The following is a 16,772-nucleotide window of genomic DNA, read 5'->3' as shown; positions in this document are numbered from 1 at the left end:
GTGCGATGGGAGTAAAGAGTGATTTGCCAAGAGAATCCATGGAAAAAACACCTTAGACTGTATCAGAGATTTGCCGATGACATATTCATCTTATGAGAAGGTAGCATTATGGAACTGGAAAAATTTTACTAATTTTTGGAATGTAGCACGAACTTTCTAAAGTTCACAATGACTTATAGTGAGAGACAAATTGATTTTTTGGATGAAAGGATGCAGTAAAATGAGGATGGTGACATAGAAACCAGTTTATTCAGGAATGAATGCTGGAAAAATAACATACTGCCAAGGAATAGTATGCATCCAAGAAATACCTATACGAGTATTATGAGAAGTCAGCTATTAAGGATGTTGCGTATACATTCGAATGATGCTACGATCAAGAATAGGATGGATGAGATGTCTGAACATCTAAAAAGGAGAGGATATAAAGAAAAGGAAGTAACAATGAATAAAATACAAGTAAAGAGTGAAAGGGAGAGTAAAGCTAGACCATTCCTACGAGGTAAACAGGAGAATGCAGTACATGGGCAAGTCAGCAATGGGACAAAGAGACTGGGAATCATTCTCACACATACCACAGATACAGATGAAGTGAGTAAAATAATAAAGAGGAACTGGAAGATTCTATTATCTAATGATGAATGTAGAGATATAGTGGGTGAAGAACCAAGTTTTAGCTACAGAAATGCCGGTAATCTGAAAAATATTTTATGTAAAGAGAACTATTTGGTGCCAAGTATTGAATCAGCAAGGAAAGGTACTTTTCCATGTAGGAGATGTACAATGTGCAAATTCATCTGGACAGACAGTTGTTTTGTACACCCTGCTACTAGGAAGAAATATGTGTCTAATTTTTATGCAGACTGTACGACGAGGAACGTGGTCTACCTAGCAACATGCTCCAGATGTGAACAGCTTTATGTAGGGAAAACAATCAGACAAATGAAGGAGAGACTCTCCAAGCACATTAGTGACATTAGACTTAAAGATCTTAAAAATCCCTTAGCAAAACACATCGGAGCTAATCCCAACCATAGTTTTGCTTTTAGGGTCTTGAAGGTGGTTTATATGTCCAATAGGGGGGGTGACATCAATAGCAGACTTGAACAGGAAGAAATGCATTGGATTGGCAAACTACAAGCACATCTAAAACCTGGGCTAAATACTACTTTTCCCATACAGCCAGCATTAAGGAAAAGGAGGCTGAGAAGGTGGGTTCGACATGATGTAGATGGACGTGATCATACTAACTGATGTGCCAATGGCACAGAGCCTTTTAAAAAGTTTTTGGAGCCTTTTTTATTTTATGGATCTGATGTAGGGTTGATGTACTAACCTGAAATCGCTTATCTGTTATGTTTGTTTGTTGTATAGTCATTTTTAGTTTGAGCCTCTGCCTAAATAAATGAGACAAGGTGTTTTATTATCTTTTGGTCTCCTGTGGATTGACTTTATGTGAAACAAATACAAGGCACTTTATAGTGCTGAAAAGGATTTTTTGCATTTGCTGAAGGTGAAGTGCATCCTTTGATCGTTGGTCTTTGGAGTTTGTATCCAATCTGGCTGCATTTTACGTGCTGTAGGTTGGTTTTTGGATACTATATTACAGCAGGCTCCTACTTAGATTCTGGATTTTTGTGTTTGGTTTTATATATATATATATATATATATATATATATATATATATATATATATATATATATAGATATATAGATATATAGATATAGATATCTATCTATATATATCTATATATATATATATATATATATATATATATATATATATATATATATATATATATATATATATATATATATATGAGCACTTCATTTGTTCAAAGCTTCAAATGTTCAAAACTCATATGGCCGACAACATTTGAGCGAACATTTGAAAGGCCAACAAATGATAGCAGAGATCCCGCTACAGTGTGGGACTGGGAGATTCCACTTTCCTGCACTGTAGTGCAGTCTTGGAGTGAGAATATTTAAGTAGCAGGGGTGTGGGGGGTGAAAGTCAGCATATGGAATGGTCGACATTCTGAAGTAGATCTATATATTTATATATATATGTATATATATATATATATATATATATATATATATATATATATATATATATATATATATATATATATTTATATATACAGGGGTGTGTGGCGGCACAAAATTTTAAACATACAAATGCATACTTATAACAGAAATGACAATATTTATTGATATAATGTGGGGGTGGCACCTCCCCAACACCCCCCCAATGTGGGGGGCTGTTCTCCCCACACACCCATCTATTTATTCTAACTCCAGGGTCATGCTACAGAGGGCAAAGGGCATAATGCTTTGAATTTTATGTGTCGATGTTATGAATTTCAATCAAATGAGTTGTCGGTGTTTTGAGTTTTCAGTGTTTTGGTGTCGGTGAAATGATGTAGATCATATGAGCTGTCGACCATATGAAGATATGTGTGGGTGTGTCTACAAATGTGTATTGCATTCACACATTGGATCCACACAAAACATCTGACGAAAGGCACCGTTAATGGGGGTGAAGGGGCCCAAAATAGGGATCTTTTGTAATTATCGTCATTTTCCCTTCCTCCACAGCTGATCAGATCTGCCTTGCAACACAATAACCAGCACTTGTAAGTCTTGAACCTAGGACCCTGCACACCATAGCCACAACAAGTCAGCAGTAAGCCATCTCAGCTGTCAGGATGACATCTCTAACATATCATGCAGGACAGTCAGTCCACCATAGGGAATGTACAAGTGGAAGCAGTAAACATTCCAATGATACATACACACACACACACACACACACATATGTATATATATATATATATATATATATATATATATATATATATATATATATATATATATATATATATATATATATATATATATATATATATATATATATATATATATATATATAGATATATATGTATATACACATATAAATATATTACTACTTATAGATATGTATAAAAAGCGTATATATAGAGGGTGCACAGCATATCAAACAGCCATTATTCATACAGTTGCCACCTTTTAAAATGGCCAGTGCTTGATTCTGTCCTACATATGAGACTTATTGCATGAAACATATACCCACACACAATGCAAAGGAAATGGCACCACACACAAGTTTGCATACATAGAAATGTTTATTTATGTACTATTTCAGTTGTTTATGCCATTTCTTATAGGAGTTAGGTTTTTGAAACACCTAATAACTGATTCATGCACCTCACAAACAAAACATTTGCTACAGTAATCTGAAAAACACAACATACTTTGCTGTCCAGGCTAAGCCCTTCAAGTAGTACAACAGTACAAAAAAAAAACCACTTGCCTTGAAGATAAGAACCAATCAACAGTTAATTACAGATGTAGTTCAGCATCCTCAAATTACACTCTTTACTCAACCCCTAGGGGGAAAAGTATTGGTTGTCACAATGTAAATGTATATGTTCCATAACAATGCTTAACTTAAAACATCACTATCACACTGACAAACAGAACTGTGTGTAAGACAGTGAGCTCTAGGCCACCTATATACCCATGGTGAAATGCATGAACATGTACACCCATATACCTTAATGTTTCTTACTACTGATATCCCTCACATGTTGTAACAACCTAGGTGAAAAACATTTAATACCCCTCTCCCCACAAAAAGTCTTACAAGGGCATATAACAGTGCTTTCCATACACTGACCTCCAGACTGTGCAAAGTCACACACATTTTGTCCAGCTGTATCCCTCATATATATGGACCCTACCCCACAATTTGTGTGGGAGTACACAAAATCACTGGAATCATAGCAGGAAGGCCAGCACTAAATAATGATAGGCCATTACTTAACCTTTCACTGCATGACATCTGGACAAAGCCTGGTATATTTGTGGAGGACAGAGGCTAGAACACAGGGCCATATATACAATATTGATGTTATACACTGTGACAGTTGCTGGTGTTACAGGATTGGTTGCAATATACCCTTACTCAGAATATGAAGTCAGAAACACAACTGGATGTTGCCATGTACTGATAGCAATCAACGGAGAGAATGCCACTGATATGTCAGAGACAAGACCTGTGTGGTGAACAGACAAATCATAACAGCCAATCCTCTGGCCATCATGTGGATAGGCCCACAGTTGAGAACTATGTAGACAGACTGCATTTCATGCAAAACTAGGATGTACACACAAGCCCTGTAAAACTAGCAGTATTCAGTGCATATAACAGCAATACTCACACTGTCCGTAGGTATGGAACCTTATACAGACATGTAGTTGGCCTGTGTCCACAAGTCCTGTTGTAAGAGGTATTGCTACCTGCTGTCTGTAACACTGCTGCCCATACACAGGAAAGATGTCTTCCATACAGGAAAGGTAAAGGGACAATGCCAACATGATGTAGTCATTTATAGTAGTGGGTTGCTGTGATATTGGCTATTGGAAGTACTACACAGGTGGCTATATGCAATTAACAAGTGGGGAACACCAATTGGTTCAGAGGCCATCACCTGATCATGATCATCACGTACAAAAGCCATGCTACAATTTATTCAAACCAGCTCGATCCTTGTAGTGGATACAGAGAGATAGAGAGAGGGAGAAGAGAGAGAAATAAATAAAAATAACACTATAAAAATAATACTTCAGACAAAAAATAAAAAAAACATACAAGGAATATATCCTAGTGGTACACAGAAGAGAGTGCAATAATAAAACAGGTATGTGAAACATGTATGCATGTCCCAATCTCAAGAACCCCACTCAGCCTTCCTGAAGACATTGGAGGATATGAATGTATCACAAAATACCATCATACTGGGGGACTTCAACTACCCAAACATAGATTGGGTACATTATTCTAGCCCTAATACTCTAGCCCAAAGGTTCCTGGAATTCATAAATTCAAATGCACTGGAACAACTAGTCACCTCTCCCACTAGGGGAGATAATATACTAGACCTGATCATCACAAACATGGGGACAAAATGCTCCACACCAGAAGTATACCCCTCACTAGTGAGATCTGACCACAAACTAATCACCCTGGATATACATATCCCACCTCCACCCCCAGCACAAAAGACCACAGTGAAAACTTCTCAAAAGCAGACTTCACTCTTCTTAAGACTGAGATGGTATCCTTTAAGCCCACTGTGCCAGTGGATACCACATCCCACAATGCCGAATCCTTCACAAATGCTTTCTATGGACATCTCCAAGAATGCATGGATCATGCAATCCCAAACAAATCCAAGCCCCTCTCCACCAAATGGAAGCATCCTGTCTGGTGGACCTCAGCCATAAACAAATTGTATAACAACAAAAGGAAGCTACTGCACGTCAGAGCGAAATCCCATGAAGGGAAGACATCTCTGATCAACATTAGCAGAAAACTACGTTCTCTCATAAAAACATCCAAGGCAAACTTTGAGAGAAAAATCGCTAAGGACACTAAAGATAACCACAAAGCCTTCTTCAGCTATGTTAGAAACTCCAAGGAAACCCTCAGATATGCTCAGAGTTGGTTCACAACAACAAAGCATACACTGAACCCACAGATATTGCTAACATTCTGGCTGACAGGTTCAGTGCAAATTTCTCCCCTCCTTCACCCCCAAAAGAAGAAATACTTATCCCAGCTGAATGTAATCTCCCTGTCATCTCAGATGTCCAAGTGAGAACCGCCTAAATAAAGCAAAAACACAGCATCAATGGGACCTGATGGTATCCCGGGTATACGTGAACTCCAAGAGGAGCTAAACCCAGACATAAAAATGTTATTTAACCTTAGCCTTACTTGGGATATGTACCTGAACACTGGCGCACAGCAACAGTGGTCCCACTCCACAAGGCTGCCTCTACAGACCCTGGAAACTACCGCCCCATAAGCTTAACTAGCCTGGTCTGCAAAGCTATGGAAAGAATCATTATGGAACTCATAAACAGAGACGTAGGGGACCTACAGACACTTGACCCCACCCAGTTCCGCTTTGTAAACGGCAGATCCTGCCTTTTGAACCTGGTTGACTTTTCGGAAACAGTCACTAGAGCGATTGATGAGGGCAAAGCAGTCCATACACCATACCTGGACTTGGCTAAAGCCTTCGACACAATACCCACTCAGGCATCATAGATAAGCTAAACAGCTTAAAAGTAAACCCTTATGTCACTAGATGGGTTGCAAACTGGCTAAAGGACAGAACCCATAAAGTTAAAATCGCTGGAGCAATGTCAGACTCAAAGCCAGTCACAAGTGGTGACCCACATGGATCTGTCCTGGGACCCTCTTGTTCAGCATTTATTTCTCAGATGTTAAAGCAAACATGGGAGGGCTGTGGCTGACAAAGTTCACAGATGACTGCAAACTAGGTGCCATAGTCGATACACCAGCGGACACACATCCTACAAAAGGCCTCACTGAAACGGATAACTGGTGCCGTAGTCACGCCTTAAACTAAATGCCAAAAATGTATAGTCATCCCTTTTGGAAAAAACAAAGTACCCACAAATTATCACATAGACAGCAACCCACTGAGTACAGAAAAAGTAATCAGAGACCTAGGGACCCAAGTAGACAGCGACCTCTCATTTGACACCCATGTTGCCAAAGTGGTTAGAAAAGCATTCTACCTTGCACACCTCATCATGAAGGGATTCACATCCAGATCCAAGGATGTCATTGTACCCCTATATTCCTCTCTCATCAGACCCATGATTGAGTACAATACCCCATTTGGTATGTACCTCACCAAGCATTTGCAACAGCTGGAGATACCACAAAAGTACCTCACCAAAAGGATCGAGGGTCTCCAACATATGTCTTATTCTGCCAGACTAAAGAAACTTCAGCTCTATTCAGTAACATACCGCCTGCTCAGAGGTGATCTCTGCCTGACGTACAAGGCCATGTCCAATCAGGATCTGATGGACATGCTCCACCTCAAAAAATCCAAATCCATCAGGACCACGAGAGCTAAAGACTTAAACCTCGGCACAAGTATGAATACGACATGCTGGAGGGATAGATTCATAACCCAGAGGCTTCCCATGCTTTGGAACAGGATCCCAGTTTGTATTAGGCAGAGCCCCTCACTGACTCTCTTCAAGAGAAATCTTGATGAGTGGATGGGAGATCGTAAGTTTACCCCAGGGGTCACATCTGTGTCACAGCTAGACAGGGGCACAGTAAACTAATTCTATTATATAAGGGGACCTTCATTGTGTCACTACTAGACAGAGGTACAGTATTCTAGATTTATTCTGTACATTTTTGTACCATTTCATGAGGTGGCAAAAGCCACATCACTATGGCTAGGCTTACAAATGCCCCAGGGCAGATAGCCTAGGACTATACTATGAAACTATGAAACTATGAATGTAGCACTTGGTCTGTAATAATGGGATAGATGATGTTGAAAGATTTATATGTGCCAGCAAGACTGTCCTGCTGAACAACTGCTATGGACATAGCATCTGGCCCTGTGGGCAGTAGGCCATACCTTTCAACTGTGCAGATCTGCACAGAATGACAAGATGTAAGCCGTCTTAGTGTTTGTTCTGTTCCTCTGAACATGTATATTAGTCTGGCAAATAGCTGAAGGTAGAAGTCCTAAAGTCATGATAGACACTTGAGTTTCAGACCTTACCACCTTCAGAACAGTCATGGTAATGTGAAATGTATTATGCACAAACTTCATAGGTTTGTAATAGGCTTATCTACGATCTGTGCCTATATATCCCCCCAATGTTAGGCTGTGTCCACATGTGATGCTCTGTTTTCTAGTAAGGCAGAACAGTGCAGCTGTGGAGGAAGGAGGTTCAGAGTGTGGACCTGATGTCTGAATGCACTCTCTCTCTCTCTCTCTCTATATATATATATATATATATATATATATATATATATATATGAAATGTATATATAGACATATATGTCTACATATATACAGACACACACACACGAACACACACACACACACACACACACACACACACACACACACACACACACACACACACACACACACACACACACACACACACACACACACACACACACACACACATATATATGTGTAGACATGTATGTCTACAGATATACAAACACACACACACACACACACACACACACACACACACACACACACACACACACATATATATATATATATATATATATATATTTTTTTTTTTTTTTCCCTACTGTTGAATGACTGTGTTGCATGATATGTTTGAGAAGCATCACACATATCTGCAGCTCAGATGGCTTACTGGTAAATTGATGTGGCTAAAGTGTGCAGGATCCTAGGTTACATACTTGCAAGGGCTAATAATTTATTTGCTGGCTAGAATTTGCTGGCTAGAACAACGGCTGTTGGATACAGAGTGATTAAGGCACCTATAAGCAGTTGTAAATGCGTGTGAAATGGGCAGTTATGTATGGTGTGAAATTTGTGTTCGGAACAGATTGCCCTTTTTTTGTTAAGGTGACAGTGGGATGTTGGGGAAAGATAGTAGGTATATTTGGGGAGGTAGGTTGAGTTGGAAGACAGACAAGACAGCATAGAGGGGCAGTATATGACACATGTGATGGGTAAACACCTTGGATGGGGAGAGGTGTTTGGAAATTGGAAGTCCATGAGCCCCCAAATGGAAACAGTGGAACTGAGGTCCCCACCCATGGGCAGTCACTATGGCACCTTCACGGCCCTGAAGGTGGCTGTGCTGGGGGCTGATCAAGAGGGGCAGGTTGAACCTCTAATTGTGCCATAAGAGCCTCAAGGTGGTGTAGCAGATCCCCCAATTCTCTGTGGAGCTCCCTATGTACCAGAACCTTGACCTGACTTCAGGTTACAGGATCCTGTCTGTGCGCGCTCCCGGGGGATGGGGGCAAGCACCATCCCCTGAGGTGGTTCCACCTGAAGGTAGTGCAGGACCAGCATATTAGGAGGTCCCAGGTTGGGTCCCAGACATGTTGTTGGCCTGGTGCCACGGCCAGATGAGGTGGGAGAGGTGGTTCTGCTGGGAACAGCCTTCCCAGACATGCTGTTGTGTTGCAGTGTTAGAACATATGTGGGTAGTAATAGTGAACACAATCCAGGATTAGTTATAACAGCATGTATAGATATTCCCATTAACCCAAAACACCATATTTGGAACAGTTGCATAGCAAACATAACACATGCATATATGGAACCACAGTGGCCATTACAATGGCATGCAGGTTACATTGTTAGCAACAGGCCACCAATGATAGTGTTTCAACATGGAACATGAATAGAAACACATTTTGATATTTGTTGCACAATAGGATATGTGTCCCAACAGTAGGTTTGTTGTAAACATACCCATTGATTTGAGTGTTCAGATTATTGTTGCAGATATGGTGGGAGGGAGAGAGATGTCAACTAAAAACTAATATATCCTTGTAGTATAAGGTCTTCAGAGACCTTTTTTCCTGTTTATGTCTTCAAGGTACCATGCCAAGAGAGCACCTTCCTGCCTATACTCCAAAGGAGAATGAAATACTAATCAACTACATCGTGCATCACCACATAACCCTCTTTGGGGGTACGGCCCATGATCTGCAGGAGAAGACTGCCCTGTGGAACAAGCTCATCCACAGAGTAAATTATGTCAGCCTGCATAATCTCAGTTATGAGCAGGTGCGACATCGTTGCACTGACCTCATCCACCATGCCTGTCAGCATGTTGCTGCAGTTAGGAGGGACCAGCTAGCCACACGTGGGGGTCATGCCATCCAGCCCTCACTGACACATTCTGAGAAGCTCCTCACCAGCCTTGGGGCACCTGCCCACCAGCCAAGTCAAGAACCTGATGATAGCATTGTCTAGATGGGTGCTACCCACACAATGGATGAGGAGCATGCAGGTAAGGTCCCAGGGCACATTAGAAAACCACTGTTGCTTATCCATCTTCATCTGTAAAATATCTTTATGCATATGTCAGATAACATAGCCTGTTGCTGCAGTGTAGTAATAGACAGATGTGCATAACCTGTAGTATTGTGTGTTTGTACTGTTGATAAACTGAAATGTTGCTCCCACTCTGTACCAATGCCAAAGGTGTGGCTACTGACATCACATCTCTCACACAACTATGTAGGTCCCTCTGATATCCCTCTCGAACAGCAGCCTGTAGCTGGTGAGTATGGAGTTTTTTTGTTCAGGTTTAACAATACACTGGCCATGTTATGGCCATGGTATTTGCCACTCACACATTTAACACACCTACCCATAATGCATGCTGTACATGTTCACTTATTGTTGCTCTTAACTGCACTGCATCACAGTGGTCACCATGGTGGCATATCATAAAGGTGTGCAAGAGTCCTGCACTATAACTAACAACCTGTCAGTGCAAGATGTGTGGACAGAGATGAACATACTGGTGGGACAAATGGCCTACAGTAGGGACATGTCTGAAACATTACCCTAATACAGTGACTATAGCAGTGCATATACCACTATTACAATGTCAACTGTTACAGATCTACACAACGACATATCACAATACTACATTCCACAAATTTTACAACCTGTAATGTGATCCTAACATGAGCAATGAATGTGTAATATGGAATCCTATGTTAGGACACCAAATATGGGGAATACATACCTTAACAAACACTGGAAGTATATGTGTGCACACACTTCAAATAACATTTTGTGGAAGCAGCTTTTGAGGTATTGACAACATTCACTCTTCTTGAGTATGCACCTTCCATCAAGTACAGGTCCTCAATGTCACACCAAGTAATGGTCTGCTGTTCAAGATGTATGTCCATGACATTTGCCCACTCACCTGCAACATAGGCAGCAGTGGCTTGCACACATCTTTAAAACCATGGAATGGATCCCATATCCAAAAGGTAGCACTCAGGACTGGGAGACGTAGCCTTACCTCACCATTGCATATACCATGGCAAACAGTGCAGACAAGCATGTATGTGATGAGAAAGTATGGAACAACATTAATGTAGAAAATAAACAGATGACCATCCAAGACAGATGACAACACATGATGCAAACTGGTCATGGAGACTGCCCAGAAACATGCAAAAACACTGAGGGACTTGCAGGAATGTCTAGCAAGTACTGCCTGTGCAGTACCTGGGTTGACAATTGCCTGGACTCTGCATACGTGTGCAAGGGTAATCAGATGGAAGAGTTGTTCCACAGGAGAAATCATCCAGGGCTCTCTACAGGTAGCATATGCATAACATCAAGTCTCCCAAAAGCATGTGTTGCAATGTGTAATGGTGTACTAAGAGCAAGACTGAGACCTACAGACAGTATTAATAAAGATACATGTGCTGCACAAGCAACACCTCACTCCACCTCAGGCCCACCATCCCCATCTGTACTTTGCTGGTACCAGTGTACACCTTTAGGTTTGCTGTTTATTATCAGGAACTAGGCTGGTAGACATGGTGTTCTGAATTTGGGACACTGTAAAATGACACTCATGTGTGGCCCATAGTTGTCAAACATCCTGCAAAAAGCCTGAGGATGGGGAGGGGTGTCATCCTGAAACACAACAGTGAAGTGAAACATACATTCAAAGCCTGCTAAGAATGTCTATATCTGAACACAGTCAAGGTCATGCATTGTGCCAGACATACCACTGACTCCACAGCAATAGTGAAGGCACTGTGTGACATCCAAGGGCTGTGCACATGACCTGACCTTGCAATCTGGCAGAGTTGGAGGACATTTGTAGGGTGGAGTGACCAAATAATGGCAAGTGAAGATGGGCCATGCTAGTATACCCCTTCCAGGAATAGTGACTGCTGTAGTTCACTTAACAGGTGCTGCAACAAACCACCATGTTAAGGGTGTGCACACTTATGCAACCCACATATTGTATGCATCTCAATCAGCATCTACACAACTATCACATTTGTTTGATACTGCATTTGATTGCACAGGTCATATGTCACATATCAGGTGTGTGGGATGTTAACATATGCAGTATTGTGGCCCCATGGCATATCAAGGAAGATGGTGGCATGTCAATAAGGGTGTGTACACTCCACTTAGCTACAGTAAGCTTTGAAGGTTATCAGTGGAATTGGATTTTATTGCTCATACATGCACTGCTGATGATGAGATCTGCAAATCGGATGCCTGGCATTCACTATTGACATCTGTCCTTATATCATCCCAGGTATATGTCAGGCAAGCACATAGGGGCTGTGAGCAACAGAGCAAACATAAGTGCCACACATATACACATTCCACAATGGTGTGTATACTTGTGAGGTATGGTGCACAGTACATGCCAGGGTGCTGAACAGGTGCACAACAATACTGTGTACATGGGTGCAGTATGTTCCAGGGGAAGGGGCATCACCTACTAACACAACTCATGCATCACAGAGATGTATAGTGTTGGTAACAGGGATTGAGTATAGCTGCAGTGCATGCTGTTGAGTGCCATATGTCATGCATGTTGACAGTTGGGTAATGAGAGGTCTGTGTAATATCTTTGTGCCACCTCACCTGTAAGTGTGTGTGTGTGTGTGTGTGTGTGTGTGTGTGTGTGTGTGTGTGTGTGTGTGTGTGTGTGTGTGTGTGTGTGTGTGTGTGTGTGTGTGTGTGTGTGTGTGTGTGTGTGTGTGTGTGTGTGTGTGTGTGTGTGTGTGTGTGTGTGTGTAGAGGTAAGCAATGACATACATGTCTTAAAGTACGTTTTTTGTTTTCCTCTCACAAGTGGTGAGGTGGATCATGGTCCCTCTAGCAGGCAAACTGATGTTAGAGTCCATACAGACTCTGACAATGATGATAGGTATGGTGAGCTATAGGCGGGGTTGTCAGGGGCTGAAGCTGTGCCATCCATTGACATCCCACTGTTATTCACCCCATCCCCGCACACAGTCACATTGCCTATAGATACCCCATCACCAGTGGCCATAGATGAGGGACAGTTGGTGGGTGGTGGCATGGGACAGGACAGTGTGGTGACTAAGGCAAGTATTTCTGTACACAGCATCCATAGCCGGGTAACCGGCAAGGTACTACACAGGCAGATGTACAGGGGTGCTCATAGGAGGGTTGCTGGCCATCATGCACCTGGCAGAAGTGCCACAGCAGTTGTCACCAGACACATGTTTTGGGCCATCATGGAGGCACAGGCATGTATGAAATGTTACACCAGACAGAGTCTGAGGCGCCAGAGGGCTAGTCATTCTGCTGTTATTGACAACATCTGTGATCCTGCAGGTGCCCACTGTTATTTTCAGAACTCCTGGATAGACGGTTGGGTGAAATGGTGGGAATCCTTGACCGTGCAATGTCTGTGTTAGAGCATATGGTGGGAGTAGAGCAACAGCCACATGGACGTATGTCAGCAACACCAACAGGTGGAGGTCTACTTGGACATGCAACAAGTCACAGCTGTAGGGACAGTACCAACACCAGCACTGCAGGGGGGAGTACTGTCTACACCAAAACACAGTAGGCCACATGCACATGGCCCTGGCTGGTCCCAACAGGGACCTGGATCCAGTGGACATGTCTCATCATCAGGGGAGAGTACCATATCTGGCCTTGTACCTGGTAGTGCCCATGGAACCCCTGGCAGGCACAGTTCTCGTGTCCGTGGCCGGAGATGGTGAACTGCACACCCTGCCATGTATGGTCTGCAGCTGTCCAACAAACACCTGTATAGGGCAGCCACATGGCAGAACTGTGTGTATTCATACACACACACACACACACACACACACACACACACACACACACACACACACACACACACACACACACAGACACACACATCACCAACACAGCTAAGACACCTCCATGCCTACACACACCACATCTGCACAGCCCAATTAATAACAAAAACCCCTAACACACACACATGATGCCAACCAAATGGCTCAGCCTAGGTCTCTGGCAAACCCACAACACACCCTGTGCATATGATGATACCTGTGCCACATCCCTGTCATCCATACCATTAATGCAAGGACAGGCTAATATGGTTCTGATGCACAGGGTGATTGTACTAATGTGTAGCAATGTAATTCTGTGTAACATGTTTTCAGCAGGGAAGTTAAATGCTTACATGTCAGGATTTGTAGCTGTCCAGCCATGATGCATTATAGCTGTTATTAACACTGACTGATTGTGGTCTCCATTATGTATTCAGTTTGTGTTGAAGGTGTCTATGTGTTAGCAGGATGTTGGTCTGCTGTTGTTTCCTACAAGTGGTATGGCACTGTGGTGACACATTGACTGTGTCATATCCTGGGTACAGCTGAAAACAAGTAACAGGTCTGTATAACAGTTACTGCATGTGCCACATGGCTGATAGGTCTGAGGGGTGTATACAGGTGAGTGCATGGTGGCTGATGTCAGCATCCCTTCTACAATGGACAATGGTAAGTGTACTGGGTGGCACACTCCACATGTTTGCGTATAACACACACACACACACACACACACACACACACACACACACACACACACACAGGCTTTGGTGTTGATGCAATACACGGAGAATACTGTACACATGGATGTACTTAATTTTGTAGTGAACCCGTTTTAGCCTATGCAATTCCACCAAGACAAAATAGTTAAAACATCACATCAGTAAATAATCAGTCTGCTAGCTTCATGTTATTGACGATGGTCCTGGCAGGGTATATGTCCCCTTCCCCAATGTAGTGCAATCCTGGAGTTGGTATACATAGGTGCGCTGGTATGGTTGGCACAGCTCTCCACTTTGGAGGGTGTGGGGTGGTGTAAAGTTGCACATATTGTGATTAACAACTACTTAACCTGTTAACATAAACTGTACAGTATTACAGCAGACTAAGTGGGGGGATACACACAACAATAACCCCATGAGGGTGGCTGTGTCCACAACATCAACAACCAACTATATATACCAACTCCAATATCACTGTACAGCTATACAGAGGGGAAGAGGGCATTTACACATCTACTACTAGTTTTGATGGAATGAATTTCCACAAGATGATTCCTTTGAAATCTTAGCATTTGCCAGTCAGTTCATGGACAGATCTTTGGACATGTATTTTCTACAGACGGAAGTAGATCCCTTCATACACACACACACACACACACACACACACACACACACACACACACACACACACACACACACACACACACACACACACACACACACACACACACACACACACACACACACACACACACACACACACACTTACTTGGCAACACTGAGAGTAGAACCCCTACCTAGGTACTTATTGCTACTAATGTGTTTGGCCATAATTGCACACACCACACAGCTTTTAGGATGAGGTGTGACCCACGTTTCTGGTTAAGTGAGGAACATCACCAGACCTTGTACAGTAAGGTAATGGGGGATGTACTGGATGTTAATGAACAATACATAGTATGACATACTGTCATATACATATTGACAAACACATAACAGTCATAGACACATCTCAGAGATCTGGGATTATCAGTGCTGACTACCTTGTCAATGAGTCCATTCTGTTACAGATAATTTGCAAACAGCACATGCATCATTGGGCTGGATAGTGTAATCAGTTGCCTGTATGGTTGATGGTGACAGTAGTCCTCATACAGTGGACCTTGGGACATGTACTGCGGGTACCATGGTGTAAAGACAGTATACTAGCACCCACACCCCACATTGGATATTTTACTCACTGAAACCCATGATAATATTCTGACATACCCATAATCACACATTGACCAGGACTGCAATACAACCCCGTGTCTATCTCATAAGTGCTACTACAGGGATATGCACTTATTGCACATGCCACAGGAATAGTAGGGTGATGGTTTGTCATGGCTCTCCTAATGTCAGCAACATCACTATCCCTTATACTGTATGGCCAGGTGTATTGTATTTGGAGAATGTGGCCTCAAAATGCTGTATCCACCAAATGTACACACTTCCACACATGCACACACTTGCCAGGACTCAGATGGTAACCCATGCCTATCTACCCATTTGTACAACAGTGTTGTACTGGTACTGCAAGCTCCAGGTAGCCCATGGGTGAACAGTGTAACAAGGTACATTTAATGTCTATTACAGCAGCGGTTGTTTCTAACTATGGCAATGGGGAGTGTAGTGTGTGAGATGGCCCTCAGGGTATCATCAACTACAAGTTTACAAACACACAGACACTGTTATTCTCAGCAGTGCACACTGACACATATTTTAGTCCTGGGGTCCATAGGTGCAGGTGTTCCTAGGTGTGTATCACAACATTGTCCATGGAGAGATGAGAATAATAGGGGATGTGGGTACAGTGGCATCATGCTACCTGAAATTTGTCAGCAGACCATCTATCAACTGATGCCACGTAAGTGATCGTCTGGGTGACAGTTAAATGCAACATCTAATCATCTGGTTGTCTCTTGCAGAGGGCCAGTGAGGTGCTCCAATTGACATGTATGCAACATATATTACATAACATGGCCAGTGTCGGGGTAGGAGACCTGTACCCAAGCATGTGCTGTTGACTGTGGTAGTCTAGTTGAGGTATCTTTGGCATGTGGTGCATACAGGGTAGGGTTTCCTAGCTGTGGCTTTCATAACACAGCTGGGCAGACATGTCAGTGTCAGTCAAGCATTGATTGCCTGTAAGCAGACAAGATGGATATCTGACATCTGCACATCTGTACAGAGGACAGACAGAAATCAGCTAGCCAACAGGTTATGCATTAGGGTTAATGTTTTGAC

This window comes from Protopterus annectens, chromosome 7.part0, assembly GCF_019279795.1.
Source record: "Protopterus annectens isolate FY-2018-M chromosome 7.part0, PAN1.0, whole genome shotgun sequence".
In the NCBI taxonomy this organism is placed as follows: domain Eukaryota; kingdom Metazoa; phylum Chordata; order Ceratodontiformes; family Protopteridae; genus Protopterus; species Protopterus annectens.
The sequence above is the reverse complement of the archived record's forward strand: the minus strand, read 5'-3'. Positions refer to the sequence as shown.